The sequence below is a fragment of the Palaemon carinicauda genome, chromosome 24 (assembly GCF_036898095.1).
Source record: "Palaemon carinicauda isolate YSFRI2023 chromosome 24, ASM3689809v2, whole genome shotgun sequence".
NCBI classification, from domain to species: domain Eukaryota; kingdom Metazoa; phylum Arthropoda; class Malacostraca; order Decapoda; family Palaemonidae; genus Palaemon; species Palaemon carinicauda.
The window spans coordinates 14,062,488-14,082,487 of NC_090748.1; the positions used below are offsets into that span (position 1 = coordinate 14,062,488).

Consider the following 20,000-nt stretch of genomic DNA (forward strand, 5'->3'; position numbering starts at 1 on the left):
CCTGGAACTCCATTATCATTTGGTTAAGCCTTTTATCGAATCATTTAGGTTTGAGTCTCTCGTTCTTCATGGTTTAGCTGCGCATCTTTTTATTTACGATGTCATATCCATTTTGCCGATTGTTAATTTGTATATATTGAAAAAGGAAGTGAATAACGAAGAAGAAGAAATCACTTGATCAAGAAAATATAAAAAATACACAATTCAGAAATTTACATGAAAAGGGGAGAAAATTTGGTACGTATACATGTGTGTATATATATATATATATATATATATATATATATATATATATATATATATATATATATATATATACAGTATATATATATATATATATATATAAGGAGAGAGAGAGAGAGAGAGAGAGAGAGAGAGAGAGAGAGAGAGAGAGAGAGAGAGAGAGAGAGCGCAATATGAAGAATCAGTTAGAGCCAATTGGGAATTGTGGGTTTATTTCCTTATACACATAAATGATGATGACCTGAACTTGCAATCCCCCCCCCCCCAAGAAAAAAGAAAAAAAAATGAGTAACACAATGCAAAAGAGTTTGGGGATGGGGGTGGGGGGGGGGATTACGACTGGGGAAAATCTCCCGACATCCAGCGTAAATCCCACTGAGCAATCCTTCCATCCCCACCCATCCCCTCCTCCCCAAAGGGACTTTTCTTATTCGTAAGTGACGGCTGTCGCTTCACCTCACAAATCAACCGATTCCCTTTCGTTCTTTTGAACTATTTTCCCGAATGGTTATCATGAAATTGGGACTATTTTCCCAAATGGTATCATGAAATTGGGACTATTTTCCCAAATGGTATCATGAAATTGGGACTATTTTCCCAAATGGTATCATGAAATTGGGACTATTTTCCCAAATGGTATCATGAAATTGGAACTATTTTCCCACATGATATCATGAAATTGGGACTATTTTCCCAAATGGTATAATAAAATTGAAACTATTTTCCCGAATGGTATCATGAAATTTGAACTATTTTCCCGAATGGTATCATGAAATTGGAATTATTTTCCCAAATGGTATAATGAAATTGGAACTATTTTCCCAAATGATATCATGAAATTGGGACTATTTTCCCAAATGGTATAATAAAATTGAAACTATTTTCCCAAATGGTATCATGAAATTGGAACTATTTTCCCAAATGGTATCATGAAATTGGAACTATTTTCCCGAATGGTACCATGAAATTTGAACTATTTTCCCGAATGGTATCATGAAATTGGAACTATTTTCCCGAATGGTATCATGAAATTGGAACTATTTTCCAAAATGGTATAATGAAATTGGAACTATTTTCCCAAATATCATGAAATTTGGACTATTTTCCCAAATGGTATAATAAAATTGAAACTATTTTCCCAAATGGTATCATGAAATTGGAACTATTTTCCCGAATAGTATCATGAAATTGGAATTATTTTCCCAAATGGTATAATGAAATTGGAACTATTTTCCCAAATGATATCATGAAATTGGAACTATTTTCCCGAATGATATCATGAAATTGGAACTATTTTCCCGAATAGTATCATGAAATTGGAATTATTTTCCCAAATGGTATAATGAAATTGGAACTATTTTCCCAAATGATATCATGAAATTGGGACTATTTTCCCAAATGGTATAATAAAATTGAAACTATTTTCCCAAATGGTATCATGAAATTGGAACTATTTTCCCAAATGGTATCATGAAATTGGAACTATTTTCCCGAATGGTACCATGAAATTGGAACTATTTTCCCGAATGGTACCATGAAATTTGAACTATTTTCCCGAATGGTACCATGAAATTGGAACTATTTTCCCGAATGGTATCATGAAATTGGAACTATTTTCCCGAATGGTACCATGAAATTGGAACTATTTTCCCGAATGGTACCATGAAATTGGAACTATTTTTGTGGATGGTATCAGGAAATTGGAACCATTTTCCCGAATGGTAACATGAAATTGGAACTATTTTCCCGAATGGTATTATGAAATTGAAACTATTTTTTCCCGAATGGTACCATGAAATTGGAATTTAGTTTGCTATCCTTTATACTTTACGTGTGTCGTTCAACAATGAAAAAAAAGCTCTTCCGGAAGTGGAAAGATAATTATGTTATTTCATTACGAATATTAAGTTCGTCAAATCGGCTCGAGGATTTTTGATACGGTGGGAAAATATTTAAGACGTTAAATAAACTTAAAGCTAAGTTTTCAACGATATAGTAAATCTAGTCTGAAACCTAGATTCAAGTTTATGTAAAGTCTTTTAAATTTCTTGTATTTTCCTTCAATTAATTAATTTATCTATTTATTCATTTATATACCGTTCGTGTTATTTTATTTTATTTTTTTTAACCAGATGGCACGGGCCATCTGTCTCAGAAACAACTAAGATAAAACACAAATCATTATTCATTTCCAATTTTTCTGATTACTTGTGTAATCAATCTTCCAAGATCAGGTTAATTTTCCAAGCCATAAAACTATATCTAACTTTTTCACGAAAAGAAAGCCCTGTCAAGAAGACACGCAAGGAAATCTTAACGGCATTTTTTATGGTTGCAAATAATAAAGGGGGACTTTGAAATAGTTTCTGTTTAGTAGAACCTTTCCATTGGTTTCGTCATGAATGACGCACAGTGAAACGGAAATGGATGGAAGTACCGTTTTTCATTTTCTCTATAACATTAAGGCTTTTAAATTAATACCATCATAATTGAATATAAATCGATAATAAAACTCCATACATAACAAGTAGAAAAATCAATCAAAGATTGAAGATTGTCAGCATCTTACTCTGGACCAAGTTTTCCTTTTTCCATATGTTGACCGTGAATGAATGTACAATATTATTATTATTATTATTATTATTATTATTATTATTATTATTATTACTTGTTAAGCTATATCCCTAGTTGGAAAAGCAGGATGCTATAAGCCCAGGGCCCTACCAGTGAAAGTAGCCCAGTAAGGAAAGGAAATATGGAAACAAATAAAATAGTGCGTATGAGTGTACCCTCAAGCAAAAGAACTCCAACCAAAGACAGTGGAACTCCATGGTACAGAGGCTATCGTACTACCCAAGATTAGAGAGCAATGGTTTGATTTTGCAGCGTCCATCTCCTAGAAGAGCTGCTTATCATGGCTAGAGTCTCCTCTTCCCTTACCAAGAGGAAAGTAGCCACTGAACAATTACAGTCCTGTAGTTAACCCCATGAACGAAGAAGAATTGTTTGGTAATCTCAGTGTTGTCAAGTGTATGAACACAGAGGCTGTGTAAAGAATAAGCCAGACTATGCGGTGTATACGTAGGCAAGGAAAAATTATCCATAGCCAGATAAGGAGGCAATGCAGTGCTATTTGGCCAGTCAAAGAATCCAACAACTCTCTAGCGGCAGTATATCAACGGGTGGCTGGTGTCTTGGTAACATTCCTACCAGAATAACGATCTTGATCCGGATCACCTAAAGTTTTGACGTAACACTACTAACAGACAAGCAAACGGTTTAATAAATAACCGCAGGTCTTTTTATAGCCTCCTTGGGGGAGGTAATATTTCGCTATTTATATCACCTTTCTAAGTTGAAATAAGAATAGTTCAAGAAAAGACTTTCAAAATTGAAAGTTACCTATAACAATGCTATAAGGAAACACTTCAAGTACCGATTAAAGAATGAACTAAAAACCACAAGAAAATCGTGTCACCATCTTTCGTGCCAAAGGTAATCTTGTGAACAATAAAATGAAAGTAAAAATTTAGTTTGTCTCAGTTCTGATATAAAAAAATAATTATATTGATATTATTATCATTATTACTAACATTATTAGTATATTACTATCACCGTCACACCCCATTGACTATTGGCGTTCAGCCCTTTAATTGTCAGGCTAAGGTCTTTAACCATTAATTTTTAGTCCAAAATTTTATTCTAACCATTTGAATGTATGTAGTATTTAGTTTACTTTAATGTACTTCAACTTTTAACTAGTCTTTAAATGGCTTCGTTAATTGACTTTGAACATCATATACTTTAGACAAAATCTCTACAGTCACATATTTTTTTCCTGAACGAGACATTTGCTCAGTGCCATTTTATATTAACTTAACTTCATTGAAGGACGAATTCTTAATCGACCTAGTTCTTTGATATTATTAACGCTTCTTACTTTGTTACTCCCTTCAAGACAGCCTCATCAGTCCTCATGTAAACCTGTACATTATTTTCTGTTTTGCCTTGCAACTGCGTCTAAAATATCTTTCAATTTGAATAACTTCTCTCCCCAGGCCGCCACATGGAGTTTTTATTCCCTCTCCTCCCATTTCTATATTCGAAAAATCCCCTGCTGATTGCATGACTTCACCCTCGAATTTTATACAATGCAAAAATCCATCTTCAATCTATGGTACGGATCAGCTGGGTGATGACTTTTCTAGATCACATCCCCAGCTTCCAGCTCTCTCTCTCTCTCTCTCTCTCTCTCTCTCTCTCTCTCTCTCTCTCTCTCTCTCTCTGCTACTACCAACAAAAGGAAGTAGGATGAAATTTACTGTCCTGTGGTAAAATACGACGGTATTATATCAAACTAGTGAAGTGTAACATATGATTTATGGTGGATATGTACTTGCTTGGTTATTATACGTTCTGACGCATACACATACACACACATGATATATATATATATATATATATATATATATATATATATATATATATATATATATATATATATATATATGTGTGTGTGTGTGTGTGTGTGTGCGTGTGTGTATGTGTCTGCGCGTGCGTGTGCACACACGCGCGTGGATGTGTATATACCTGTATAATAAAACAAATACACTCCACAGGAAAAGCGAAATTATACATGATTCCGATTTGCACATTCTGGTTACACCCAATGTCGAAAAAGATAAATTTGGAAATTTATAAATGACTATTCCTGTTATTACAGATAATTTGCATAGAAACGCTTCAAGGAGAACGAACATAATTTTGCATTTTGAACAACACATCGTCTTGTCCTGATGCATTAAACAATTAGTATTAATGTAATGATTGGATTAGAGCTATTATTCATACCTACGGAACACTACGTTTTTAATGTGCTGTAAAATTTCTATACATCTGCTCAACAACATCGATGATATTATTTTCAAGACAATTTCAATAGTAAATATATATTCTTTTATTTATTTGGCATCCCCCAAGAGAGATTAATTCACCAAACGTTCAGCTAGGTTCCACAAGGCACTAGATGAGTTGGAAGACCCAGGCCTACATGGCTGAGGGCTATGAAGCGCGAAGTAGATGATAAATGGAGAAGTATTAAATTAAATGCTCAAGATAGAGAGGACTGGCGAAATCTAACAGAGGCCCTTTGCGTCAATAGGCGTAGCAGGAGATGATGATGAATTTAATTAATTATTGGTCTAACAGGATATCATTGCTCCCTAAATACGAGGAAGTTCCGAATTATAGCTCTGGAAACAACTCATCATTTCCGTATTTCTGCTGGAAATTCCAGAACACGACGATAGATTCTATCATATTGATCCCAATTCATGTACAAGTGTGCCAACGTCTCATTATCTCGTTTCCATCCTGAATTATACGTTTGCTGGATAGGAATGCAATTTTATGAATACAATGATTACAGAAGTTTAAAACACCTGGTAATAGGGTAAAATTTTGTATTAAATTTTCATACTCTGAAGTATTCATTCGCATATATACATACAAATTATTTTTTCAAGATCAAGCCTTTTCCTATATGGGGGCTGGGGTTTAAATAATAAAAATGGTTACTGCCACATTCCTACATAAACAGCTGAAGAGTAAAACTTTCACAAACTTCGATGTCCATACACCTATACAATAGGTTCATTAGCAACGCGTCGAACTCCACTCCACGTCAATAAAATAAAGAAATAAAATATTGGAAATCTGCTTCTCTGGTGTGTTTATATCTACCATAAAACGAGGTACCATTCTTAAGCCCAGTTTTATCATATGTCTTCATATGGAACTAGAACTAATCCTTCTAAATTTATTGTTGTAAGTTTTTCTTTGAGAGAGAGAGAGAGAGAGAGAGAGAGAGAGAGAGAGAGAGAGAGAGAGAGAGAGAGAGAGAGAGAGATCCTATCATATGGAACTGGATTTAATCATTTTAACTTTATTGTAAGTTTTTCTTTGAGAGAGAGAGAGAGAGAGAGAGAGAGAGAGAGAGAGAGAGAGAGAGAGAGATCATGTCGTCAAGATGAACACAATCCAGCTATGAATTCTTTGGAAGAAGAACAACAGCTACGAATATAAACAAAATAGGAAGCATTTTAAACACCATAGAATCACACCCGAATATCCTGGCATGATTCAGAAGCTACGGTCTGGTGGAGGCGCAAATAACGTATTTTTGCGCAAAACCCGCAATTGCATATTTCCTTTGAAGCGCTGGTTGCTGTGATCATTTCCTTTGGTACGGGTAAATAAAATCGTATTTATTTCATACACAAAATTGTGAAATTTAAAAATAGGTGCTAAGTATCAATAATATGAATTTGGTTCTCGAATATAAAATTGAGATGCTAATTAAATCAAATGAGATAATCTTGCTTTTATGATTATCTTATCAATTAAACTTTAATATTGCATTTAGCAGAAACAATTTAATTAAGTAATCGAAAACAATGATTTAACATTAGTCAGAATTATCTCCAGTTAACAAACAATAATATCTGACTTCGTAGTTAATAACAACAAACACCAACTCAGCTCTACCCTCCAGTATAAAATTACAAATTAATCCATACTTTAACGTAAAATGTAACAAATAACTAAGTATGCTAAAAAAGCACTTTGAGATTGCAGACCTCCACCACAGCAGGTTATTTCTCGAAACCAGCTTGCCTTTCCCAGAATCAATTTAGACCGAAGGCGTATTTGAAGTGTGTGTGACAACCATGTGCAAACTTGTGGTTAAGGTTACGGATAATTCGATCGACCTTTACATTGACCTATGACCTAGGACTTTCAAAATTGAATCACTTCCAGGTATCAACATAACATTCAATCCCTGAATGTTTCACTACTCTATGAATAAAATCGTGGCCAGGAAGTTATTCACAAACAAGCAGGCAAACAGTGGGGAAAACATAACCTCCTCCCAACTTCGCTTGCGGGGTAAACAAACAAATGGATAAAGGAATAAATAATGCATGGCAATATGAAGCGCTGCATTCATGCAACCTCACACGACCATAGCAATACCTGCCAATCGTGACAAACCATGTATCCCCACAGCTCCAAGAGTGTGAAGTCGCAGACAGCGCTGTCAAATTTGACCCCCCAAACCTGTCCCTCTTTTTTTTTTTTTTTTTTTTTTTTTTTTTTTTTTTTTTTTTTTTTTAATTACGCCTCCATGAATATTAATGTTACGTAAATTGCTATCGTAATGGATTTCAAGCCAGAAATTACGGATATGTAAAAAAGGGCATTTATGGACATGCACGGTGGGGGAGGTTATATGTTCGATGGAATTGCGTATATATTTAGAGATGGAATCGTATTAAACTTCAAATGGGATTTTCAAAGGGAAGGTTAATACCGCATTATGCCACTGCGATGCTTTGAATTAATATGTAAATGTTAAGTACATAATCTTAAAAAGACAATTTAACCTCGACACATTATGTAGTTGAATCAGAACTTCAAAAGTTCAAATTCGCAGCAAATGTTTTTATGTTGAACAGGCTTACATAAGTCCTTTTATAGTTTACATATTAAATATCTGTTTCAATGTTGTTAATGTTTTTAAAATATTTCATTTTATTTTTTCATTACTTCTTATATTGTTTATTTATTTCCTTATTTCCTTCCCTCACTACGCTGTTTTTTCTGTTGGAACCTTTGGGCTTATAGCATCTTGCATTTCCAACCAGGGTTGTAACTTAGCTAGTAGTAGTAGTAGTAGTAGTAGTAGTAGTAGTAATAATAATAAAAATAATAACTATAAAAGCACTTAGAGAGTGCAGACCTCCGTCACAGCATGTTATACCAGTCGACCCTGACCTTGACTTTTGACTTAGGACTTTCAAAATTCAGTCACTTCCACGTCTCAACATAATAATTAATCACTGAATGTTTCATTATTCTATGGGTAAAATTGTGGCCAGGATGTTATTCAACAGACAAACGGACAAACAACATAACCTCCTCCCAACTTCGATGGCGGGGGCAATTATAACAGGCTGGTATAAGTCTTTTAAAGTTTATATATGAAATATCTATTTTGATGTTGCTACTGTTTTTAGAAGATTTTATTTCATTTGTTCATTATTTCTCATATTGTTTATTTGTTTCCTTATTTCCTTTCTTCACTGGGCCATTTATCCCTGTTGGAGCCATTGGGCTTATGGCATCTTGCTTTTCCAACTAGGGTTGTAGCTTAGCTGCTAATAATAATAATAATAATAATAATAATAATAATGATGATGATGAAGATGATGATGAAGATGATGATGATGATGATGATGATAATAATAATAATAATAATAATAATAATAATAATAATAATGATAATAATAATAATAATAATTATATGAAGAATTTGTTAACTCGCATTTACTGAACAATGGTAAGCCTTTTAATAAAAGTTTTTTTTTTAGAGCGTAATGTTATTATTCCGTATGTAAATAAATGCGAAAAGCCGCTTGGTCCTGAATTTAGTTTATAACCTGCACTAACTCTTAATTAAATATCTGCTATGCATTATTCAAAACATACAAAATACATGCATACAATACAAACATAGACACAGGCGCATGTAGAGGGAGTTAGGTCTTCAATGTAATGAGATATCTACTTCGGAAATCTGACGTCGCAATTATAATGGTAATTGAGGATGTTATTTATGTATGGTAAAGATTATACTTAATAAAACTATCAACGCCTGAGATTTGGTAACTAATAATTAGGTCGATTTGTAAAAAGCAAATAAATATTTTCCATAGAATTAAAAAGCAAATGAAAACCTAAAATGTCAAGTTGTGTATAATGAGAGTTACAAGTAGTTAGAAGGATTTTGGATGTTTCAAAGACTTTTTAATCCATCCGCGGAGACTCCATTTCCTCTTGGGTAGAGCGATTCACTTTAAGCATTTAGAGTTTTCTTATGATCTTGTCTAACTTATTCTTGAACTCATTTACAGAGAGAGAGAGAGAGAGAGAGAGAGAGAGAGAGGGAGAGAGAGAGAGAGAGAGAGAGAGAGAGAGAGAGAGAGAGAGAGAGAATATTGTCTACCGCCTCAAGTCATTACTAACAAACTGATTTTTTTCTCGGGAATAAAAACCTGGGGGAAGCCAGCAACATGAGAGATCTAGATCTTTAGGAAGGCCCCTCCCCCCCCCCCCCCAAAAAAAAAAAAAAAGACAGGAAGAAAAGACCGGTAATAAGAACACGTCCAAGGGCAAATTCTAAGTGACAGAAGATATCGCGTGATGTCAAGTCTCGAGATAAAAGTGACTCGGTGTACAAAAGAAGATAAAGAAGTAGAGTAATGGATGGTGTAGAGAGAAAGACGACCCCAGATAATGCTTTAATATTTCGGAAACAGCCACGAAGTCTTTTTCTTCTGTTTAAGGACCGCCACTAGGGGCTACGACTTCCCTCATGGCTAGTAGAGTGGTTAAGTGTTCGCCTCGCATTCGCATGGCAGCAGATCGATCCCAGACCGGGACCGTGAGTTTAAGCTGTTTACTGGTGAGGCTACTTCTGTGGTTGAGTACCAAAGTGGGATGTTGGGCTTGCTCGACCGATGGAACTTGAACTGAAACCAGACACCTTTACCTTTAAGAGCCCCGTCAGGAGCAAAAACTCTGGCCAATATGGGTGTGTGTGTGTGTGTGTGTGTGTGTGTGTATGTGAGTCTACAGTACATGGTCATGTCGGCCCAAAGCCCATATAAAAGAAGTGTTAGAAGGAAGATTGCGTCCCTGTCTTGAGTAATATTATTTAAGTTTTGGTAGCGTCTCTCCCTTGTACTGATAGTGCAAGAGTTACTTGGCTTGTACCCTGAATCAGTAACAACTAAAAATACAAAGTTATCGTAAAAAAAATGTACACCTACAACAGATAAAGAATAAAATGTCCAGCGGTGAGTGCAAATTCGTATTTCCGATGTAAGAATCATAACAGATTTAAAAAAAAAAAAAAAAAAAAATCGTAAAAATCATGGCATAAACGATTCTTTATTTTTTTTCTTTTTTAAATCGTAAGAATCATTGTAGGGGTTAATTACTGCACTGTAATTGTTCAGTGGTTACTTTCCTCTTGGTAATGGTAGAAGAGACTCTTCAGCTATGTTATGGTAAGCAGGTCTTCAAGGAGGACACTACAAAATCAAACCATTGTTCTCTAGTCTTGGGTAGCTCTAGTCTTGGGTAGTACCATAGCCTCTGTACCATAGAACAACATCATCAACAACAACAACAACAACAACTACAACAATAATAATAATAATAATAATAATAATAATAATAATAATAAAAGTATGGTTAGATACATTTCAAAAGTCTTTAATGGGAAATAAATTCTCAAGGCGTGTTACTAATCTATAAACCTTTTCTTGAAAAATATCTTCTTTAGACCAAGATATTCAAAATATCCCGTTCATTATTCATGACAAAAAGACCCTGGACGTAAATTCTAACACTAGCGGCTTAAATATCACATGAACTAAAAAGTTATGAATGATAAAATCAAATTTTAACGACATAATGACGTAAAGGCTCAATGGGTCAGCGGTATGCTTTAATCACAAAGTATCATATACTTATCACAAAGTGTATTCATTTTTAGGATAAGGAAAAACAACATTTACATTTTCCTTGCCTCACAGCAACCCGCGTCTTATGTGTAATCATGCTGTAACCCAAAAATTCCTTTCTAAAATCTTTGGAAATATTAGAAGACGCCTCTCGTCCTCCTTCGGATGTAGAGCACCACATCAAATGGGAAATCTTCAACCAACGAGAGGTAGGAGAATTAAGCCACCCCACTTGACTCAATTTCCATACAGCCTATGATTAACTGGTTTCCTTTACTCAGTCACACGTTGGCATGAAAAGATTAAACCACATTTCCATATACTGTAGTTCTGTAGTTGTATTTATTAGATTAGTAAAAACTATAGGCATACAGCACATGCATACACGAAGACTCACAGATATGCACACACACATTTCAATTAAGCAGGTTTTAACAAAACCAAAGGAAAAGTAGGGGTTAAAGTGAGAAACTTCTGTAATATCCAACGCTGCAAAAGCGGCATATGGAATAACTTTGTTCTCTGGGCGATAAAAAGCTTTTGGCTTAAACGATCAAGTTGTCACTGGCAAGATGTCTCAAAGAAGTAGCTGATATATTTGTATTTTATTCGTGTGTAGACATTCTAAAGAACATAGATGAAATCAAGAAAAAGGGATTTATGAATATTGCGAGTATTCATATTGTATACTTCTACTATTAGCGTGCTTTTTTCCCATTCGTATGGAGTAACACGGTTGCCTACTTTAGAAAGACTTTGCTTTGGCTTTGGGGTCGTTATAGAATAAATTGGCTAATGGAGAAGACTCCAAAAAAAGCATCATTAATTTCAAGAGGAATATATACTGTATGTAGTAGCGCAGGTTTAATAAAACCTATTGATATGTACAACTATGATAACAGGTAAAAAATGCAAGTTGAAAGAAATGAATATCTCGTTAAAAACAAAGAAGAAATTAAAATATTTATATTCAGTCCTTAAATCATAAAAGGAACTAGACGACTCACATAACAAATAACCAGATATGAATGTGGGGAAAATATTTTACTGACTTTTCTAAAATGTCTCTTGGGAGGAATAATGGTTCCTCCCCCAAAAAAATGTCCCCCGTCTTTCTTCGTGGGGGGTCTCATACGCAGCAAGCCATTTCTAGCGCTAAGCTTGTCCTTTTAACAATTCTAGTCTGGTTCCACATCGTTCCTTTTCCCTCACAACCGCCCCCGCCCCCCACCCCCGCCCTTTCTGACATCAAAGTAATCCTCAGCGCACGATCCATACACCAGGAGTAAGTTGTAGGGAAGGAAAGGCCCATTGGGTTCGTAGCCCCTGGAAGATACCTTGGTCCCTTTACTATCCATTTAGGGTCTCTTTCCCGTTCTCCGGAAAGAAATCCCATCGTAGACACAAAGAAAGAGAAAAGTCAGATATGAAATAAAAGGTCTCGACCCCCTTTTGGAGTTACACGATTGCGGAAAAACTCTGAACAAACCAACGTACGCCGGGAGAGGATGATTACTTCTAAAGAGTTCAGATTATTATTATTATTATTATTATTATTATTATTATTATTATTATTATTATTACTCAAATAATACAAAAAAAGAGAAAGAAAAATGGAAAATAACCCGTCAGTAATATAACATCTACAATCAACATTTACACAATCAAACAAATAGTTTACTGTTTCATCTTCATGCAGCTAAACTACAAAACTTATCGCGACTTCTTGACAAAGGGATAACACTAAAACCATATCAGTGTCCCTTTCCCTCTCGCCCTCCTATTGGTACAAAAAAAAAAAAAAAAAAAAAGACCTTCCAAAGTCCTCCCATTGGATAAGACCATTACACAGACTTTAAAACTTACCAGGATATTGACGTTGCTGCTGCAGTGTAACAAAGGAAATAACGATGGAACAGACCCTATCCTTTTTTTTAACAGACCCTATTCAGATGGGGCTGTCTGAACCCTTCGCCAAAGCAGCTGTAAAACTAATGCAAATGATCTCTCCGCGAAGACTAGAATTGATTTTACTCCTATGATGCTCCTTAGGGATTGTTGTGGCCTACTGGTAACGTCTCTGCCTCGTGATCGCCAGACTAGGTTTAGTCCCGCTCAAACTCGTTGGTTCCTTTAGTGTCTGTAACCTTACCATTCTTGTGAACCAAGGAAGGGGGGTTTGGGGGGGGCCTACAGGTCTACCTGCTGGATCGACAGCCATTGCTTGGCCCTCCTTGACCCTAGTTTGGGTGGAGAGGGTCTTTCGCGCTGAGCATACGCTGATTGTATGTATATATGACCTGTCTCTATGGCATTGTTCTGAATGCAAGGGCAATGTCACTGTCCCTTGGCTCTTCCATTTATGAACTGCCTTTAAACGGAATATATGTTCATCATGAACATCATCCTTTAGGAGAAACATCAGTAGTGACCAAAAATGACAAAGAAATTCACATTTAGATAGACAAGATTTGTTTATATATCTGACTGATTCTCGTGCAACTCTACAAGAATTACTGACAAACTTTGGTATAGGAACAAATAAAATAACAAGAAATCTACGATAAAATGGAAATACGAAGAAATACTATTCACACTAACCTCAAAAACATGAAGCAATAACATAAACCAAAACCCCTGAGAGGGAGACATAGAAAATAGTAGGGTTTCGTGAGACCAACCCTTTTAATCACGAGATGTAATCTCACACAACGTCACAGGCCTTTATTAATGTAGACGAGACAGTTTCCGTGATGTATCTAAGTCATGATTCAACCAGGGTGTACTCGAGTTGAGAATTCACAGCTGAACGGTGGGAACAAGTTAGTTAGTTAGTTTGTGTAACTGTTCTCTTAATTCTACTACTAAAGTAGTGGTGGCCTGGTTGTAGCGTCCTTGCCTGGTGATTGCCAGATTGGGATTCACCCACTCAAACTCGTTAGTTCCTTTGGTCGCTGCAACATCACCATCCTTGTGAGCTAACGATAGGGGGTTTGGGGGAGCCTATATGTCTATCATCTGAGTCATCAGCAGACATTATCTGGCCCTCCTTAGCCCTAGCTTGGGCGTTGATCATATATAATATTGTCAGTCTCTAGGGCATTGTTCTGCTTGATAAGGGAATGTCACTGTCCCTTGCCTCTGCCATTCATGAGCGGCCTTTAAACTACTACTGGCTTCTATCTCTCATACCACCACCGATCCTTTCGCTGTGCTTCCAACCCTTTTGCGATGATTACTTAGTTCCCCCTGAGTGTTAGGCATTATTGAATGCCCGAGTCTTGGGGATATCTGAGAACGGGTCCTCTTTGAAGCTCGTAATGAGGATGGCAGGAACATCCTCAACGAAATTATTGGAGGAGACGTTTTATAGTGGCATTTTAAAGCTCATATTGGAAGCCAACCTTTCTTATTCGTATTTAAACGTTATATGGAATTTTAAATGATAAGTCATTCTATTTTCTAAATGCTCATTTTGAATTGATTATTCCTCAATAATCATACCCTAATCGGCATCAACGACCATTGGTGTTATTATGCCAGATAATCAACAATCATTCATTCATTCTCATAACTATGATGATGCTTCAAACCACAATATCAACCACTGGATCAATTTCAATCATATCCTTCTGAAAATGTACATACTAATAATAATGATGAAGGTCGAAAAATAATATGAAAGAATAACTTTTAATCACGGCGCTTACAAATCCGATGGAGTTCTTTGGATAAACTTACACCAAAAAACATCAAAAATATAATCTCAGACGCAAGGCTATTTACAACAAGAGCTGCGGAGATAGGAAGACGATTTTTCTTAACATATAGGTGAATATAAAGCACAAGATATCACGAAGCAACACAGCATAATCATAAAACAAAATTAACAATGGCTTCCGAAATATCACTTTTAATCACGGCGCTTACAAATCCGATGGAGTTCTTTGGATAAACTTACACCAAAAAAAATCAAAAATATAATCTCAGACGCAAGGCTATTTACAACAAGAGCTGCGGAGATAGGAAGACGATTTTTCTTAACATATAGGTGAATATAAAGCACAAGATATCACGAAGCAACACAGCATAATCATAAAACAAAATTAACAATGGCTTCCGAAATATCACACAATTATAACAATTGTGTAAAGAGCTAGAACTTGAAGTTTTAGGTGCTCCCCCCTTGCTTGGAAAAAGAGCCTTATGATGACTATGTATACACATTATATATATAATGTATATATTGCTATTTTACATTTATAATAGGTAGTTAATATTTTGGTGGCGTCTAAAAATCGCAGACAGCATCTCTCGAGACAAACTAAGATGCTGATAGTTTTCAGGATAACTAACAAGAGAGATGCTGTCTTTGGTTTTAGACGCCAATAAGATATTGAATATTCAATATACACATTTATTTATCATAAATGCCTTTTTTCTAGAGAGAAAAGTATTTAATGAAATGGTCCTACCAGTATTACCTTATGCATCAGAAACTTGGAACCTTACTAAAGCCTTAGAACATAAGCTAGTTACAACTCAAAGAGATATGGAAAAAATGATGATGGGAATAACACTAAGAAAAAGAAAAAGAGCAACATGGATATGAGAGCAAACTAAAGTAAAGGGTATTCTAACAACATATAAGAAAAAGAAATGTACATATAATGACAATAACAGATGAAAGATGGACATTAAGAATAACATAATGGGTCCCTAGAGATTCCAAAAGAAGCAGGGGAACGATGGAAAGACGATTGATTGCCGAACTAAGAAAACTTGCGGGTATTGATTGGCATAGAAAGATCATAAACAGACGCGAGTCCAGCACTGGACTAGTAACGGCTGCTCCTCATGATATATATAAATATAAATTATATATATAAAATATACATATATATATACATATACATTATATATATATATATATATATATATATATATATATATATATATATATATATATATATATATATATATATATATATATATATATATATATATATACACCATCAAACTTATTTCCTCAGAGAGAGAGAGAGAGAGAGAGAGAGAGAGAGAGAGAGAGAGAGAGAGAGAGAGAGACACTGTTACGAACAGTAATCCTGACATCTCAGAAACCACCAACTATTTTCTCCAGAAAAAAAAAATAAAACAGAACCTGTCATGGAGTGTTAACGTCATTCATAAAGATGTGAAGTCATATCACGCAAGCGTCGTTTTCTCTCTCTCTCTCTCTCTCTGGTGGAACAAAACTTTTCTGGTAAACTGTTCACGACGGTAAACCTTCAGAGACTGCATTGCAAATTTGTTTATGTTTGTTGCATTGTTATATTTCGCAATAAATTTTACTTCTCAAATTCACCCGTGATTTTCTTTTAAAGTAAAGAATATTTTCGAAGAGTCAAACTAAACATTTAAAGCTTTATAAACATATACAGTTAATTCTAATAGCCAGGCCTTCTCCATCATGAGGCTCATTACTACACAGTATTCTAGAAGTTTTATTCCAGCTGTGACCAAGTTGTGGAATGATCTTCCTAATCGGGTTGTTGAATCAGTAGAACTTCAAAAGTACAAAGTTGGAGCAAATGTTTTTATGTTGACCAGGCTGACATGAGTCTTTTTATTGTTTATATATGACATATCTGATTTGACGTTGTTACAGTTTTTAGAATGATTTATTGTTAATTTGTTCTCATCATTTATTGATTTCCTTATTTCCTTTCCTCATTGAGCTAATTTTCCCTATTGGAGCCCTTGGGCTTATAGCATCTTGCTTTTCCAACTAACGTTGTAGCTTGGCTAATAATAATAATAATAATAATAATAATAATAATACAAACAAAGTTTAAAATCCAGCAGATATATTCAATCAATTATGAACTATGGATAAAATAAAAATCTCGTGAAATATCGTTGCAAATTATTGACCAAACGACGGCCTTACAATTCATGCAACCAAATTGAATTATCGGGATATTCAAGGTCAATAGACAAAGAGAATCTTGGATATTTTCATGGCTCAAGGCTATTCCGATTTCCTGCATAATACCTGGTATAAAAATTCAAATATAAAGATGTTAAACTCTATGGTTTCAACTCTTTTCACAGAAGAATACAAAAAAGGCTAAAATTACTGGCTACAATCACATTTGGACCCACTGGACCGCATTACAACGTTTACAATTGGCTGGTCTTTCCTCAGACATCTTTATGTGGTTTCCATCAATTTCTAAACACTTATATGTCGTAGTTTACAATTTTTCAAATACACTTATTTCATTTAGCGTCTAATTGAACAAATAATTTTAACCTTTTATGAATACGTCAATCCTCGATAATCTCCCAAAATATATTAATCTCATTACATGTTTAGCTTCTCTCCAATTTTGGAAATACATAAATATTTTATAAAATGTGCTAATATCTACATTGGATTTTCATTTTCGTGCAAATCCCCAAATCCAATATGACTACTCTTAAAAGCGGTGCCAAAAATATTTTGCCAGTTCCTTTGTTCCCATTCGGTAGACAGAGAGAAAAAAAAAAAAAAAAAAAAAAAAAAAAAAAAAAAAAACTTTTAACCTAACAGTAAAAAGGGAGGTCCTAGAGGGGGAACGAATTGTGACCATCTGTGAGAGAGTTTGCGTGTGTGTGTGTGCGTTTGAGAGAGAGAGAGAGAGAGAGAGAGAGAGAGAGAGAGAGAGAGAGAGAGAGAGAGAGAGAGAGAGAGCCTTACCTTATTGCCTTATTTTTTGTTTGGGTTCCCCCAGGTCCCTCAGTGTGAGAGAGAGAGAGAGAGGCCATATGAATTCACATACCTCAAAGCTCATTGCAATTTCTAACGAACGACATTTCCATAATGTTTTATAATGAAACTAAATTTGACGAGACAAGATCATGCATTTTTGCATAAATTAAAATAATATATTAAATTTTTGACACATACCGTACCTCTTTCCTCCTGGCTGGTTATTTGAAAGCATTCACATCAACTCACCTGAAAAGAACACAAAAAAATATGATCAAATACTAATGAAATATTCATCACTAATTCTAATTAAATCAGGTATATTATACGCTCGGCGAATCAGATGAAATCACCCTACCAGCGGCCTTGAATCGAGAATAAGAGAACATATATTTAACTATCTATTGCTTTATCTAGATAGATATTTAACTATCTATGTGTGTAGGTGTGTGGATGTGTGTGGCTGTGTGTGTTCGGGCATGTACTTATACTGACTACACCAGTTCTTTGATGATAAAGATAATTTTCAAAAAAATAACCCCTGTATTAGTTACTCTAAAAAATAACTCCAGTAATAGTTACCCGAAATACTATAAAACAATTTGTTAGAACTCGAACACAATCTTGATTTAAGAAACTAGAAAGAAAAAAAAAAAAGGGAAAACGTAAAATCAATGAAACAGAATTAAAGGGAAATTACACCACAGACCGCCATTCAGACACAAAATGTCCGGGTAATGCTGAGCTTGACAGATTCCCCTTCATACAGAAATCATATTAGATAATTTTTGACACGATAAAAAAACCTTTGCTCACAAATAAAGACTAGCAAAGGTATCTTCATGTTTAGTGTGACCAGAGCCCAGATTTATAGGCGGATATTCCTGCTTTTTTCAAAGTTATCAAAATCTCCCGCTTTTATTTAAACTTTTGTGAGTTTTGTCCCGCTTAGCTCCCATTTGTCACGCTTTTTTTTGTGTGCTATAAAAGCAATACTGTCCTCATTAATGGAATACAACTGATATTTTGTTTAATTTGTAGAAAAAGGTTTTGGATTGATTCTTGGATTCTTTCATATATATATATATATATATATATATATATATATATATATATATATATATATATATATATATATATATATATATATATATATATATATATATGAAATGTCCTGCTTCTACAGAAAATAAAATCTGGTCACATTATTCTTGTTTGTCCCCGGCTTTGTGTGGAGTTGATTGACATTCTGTTTCCTGCGATACAAAATATAAATGATAAATATCCAGAATAAATATACACCAAAGTACGAAAAAATATTCTTAATCGATGATGAATATCAAGAATAAATAAACAAATCAAGCAAAAATATTCGTAAAGAAGTCATTCTTGTCGAAAGACAAAGAAAACATAATAAGGAATCAAGGTTAAAATACATTGCATTTATTACACTATCAGAAAAGAAACAACAGAGAAACAAGGAGATTAAGATACAGATGGATAGAAACTATAATATAGGGATATCATAATGAGAAAACAGTAAAAAGTAAGACAGTTATAACTAACACTTTTGTGTGTATTTGGGTACCTTTACATATATCGCAAATACTTCCGTTTGAAAGCATCACTAATTACCATCGCTAATGTTTACCCTTATAAACTTCATTATGTATAAATAGATTTTCTACGTTGTTAAGATATGAAGTTACACATGACAGTTTTTGATGTCACTATTATACGCAAAAACTCCCTAAATGGGGAGATCCTCAAGATATTGATATTGATTTAGGGCTGTGGTGGCCTGGTGGTAGCGTCCTTGATTGGTGATTGCCTGACTGGTGTTCGAGTCCCGCTTGAACTCGTTAGTTCCTTTGGTCGCTGCAACCTCACTATCCTTGTGAGCAAAAGATTGGAGCTTTTGGGGAGCCTATAGGTCTATCTGCTGAGTCATCAGCAGCCATTGGCTGGCCCTCCTTGGTCCTAGCTAGGGTGGAGAGGAGACTAGGACGTCGATCATATGAAATATGGTCAGTCTCTACGGCAGTGTCCTGTCTGATAAAGTAATGCCACTGTTCCTTGCCTCTGCCATTCATGAGCGGCCTTTAAACCTTTAAGCAGATGGAATATTGTGTGTTATGCTAATTAAGTCTCAAGCCATAAAAAATCTTATTTTAGCAATAATCTAAACAGCTTGATCCTGACTTATGAGAATTATAACTTTTTTTTATCTAGCATTCAGAGTTAAGTTTCACAAAGGATAAGATTACTTTGATACTTAGAAATGATAATTCTAATCTATATCATCATTAATTAAACATTAAGTTCATTGAATATATTTTCTCATACTTGAAAATAATAATCCTTAACTAAATCATAATTAATTAAACGATAACTTTATAAAAGGTGTA

At 34.7% G+C, this 20,000-nt stretch overlaps 1 protein-coding gene across 2 annotated transcripts in view; it reads right to left on the reverse strand.

Moving 5' to 3' along the window:
* Positions 1-20,000, reverse strand: part of LOC137618091 (uncharacterized) — a 431,863-nt gene that overhangs the window by 341,274 nt on the left and 70,589 nt on the right. The window lies entirely within an intron of this gene.